Genomic DNA, 407 nt, shown 5'->3' with positions numbered 1-407 from the left:
TGGAGGTGCCGGGGTTTGAACCCGGGACTTCTCACATGCGAAGCGAGCGCTCTACCACTGAGCTACACCCCCGGGACGGGTTCAGACGCCTCCGCTTCTAAATTTATACGGGCCATGCATGCTTAGCGTACGCTACCAAAGCTACCTACTTACTCCGTATGCGTAGAGATGTGGTTCTGTCTTCAAGCGCCCCACATCCTTGAGGACAAGTGGTGCTGAAAATGTTCACACATGGCTTCTCGGAATACGGCACGGCGCCGCGAGTATTGCCATCTCGGAGGTCACCCTGTAGAAAGTCGCAGCTGCCGTTTTACTGTGTATCCGAGTCCAACGAGGTGTCTCGCTAGTATTGAAAATCATCTTTGTCATCCCTGATCACATTGGATGGGAGTTGGAATACGTGACCG

The 407-nt window shown here is 53.3% G+C and overlaps 1 non-coding gene across 1 annotated transcript; it reads right to left on the bottom strand.

Annotated features, from left to right (window-relative positions):
* TRNAA-CGC (transfer RNA alanine (anticodon CGC)) lies at positions 1-72 on the bottom strand. The gene has a single exon. It is a non-coding gene; the product is annotated as a tRNA-Ala (tRNA).
* Between the last annotated feature and the right edge of the window lie 335 nt (positions 73-407).

The sequence above is a fragment of the Dermacentor albipictus genome, chromosome 2 (genome assembly GCF_038994185.2).
Source record: "Dermacentor albipictus isolate Rhodes 1998 colony chromosome 2, USDA_Dalb.pri_finalv2, whole genome shotgun sequence".
In the NCBI taxonomy this organism is placed as follows: Eukaryota; Metazoa; Arthropoda; class Arachnida; order Ixodida; family Ixodidae; genus Dermacentor; species Dermacentor albipictus.
Note: the sequence above shows the minus strand (reverse complement) of the source record. Positions and strands in the feature narration are given on the sequence as shown.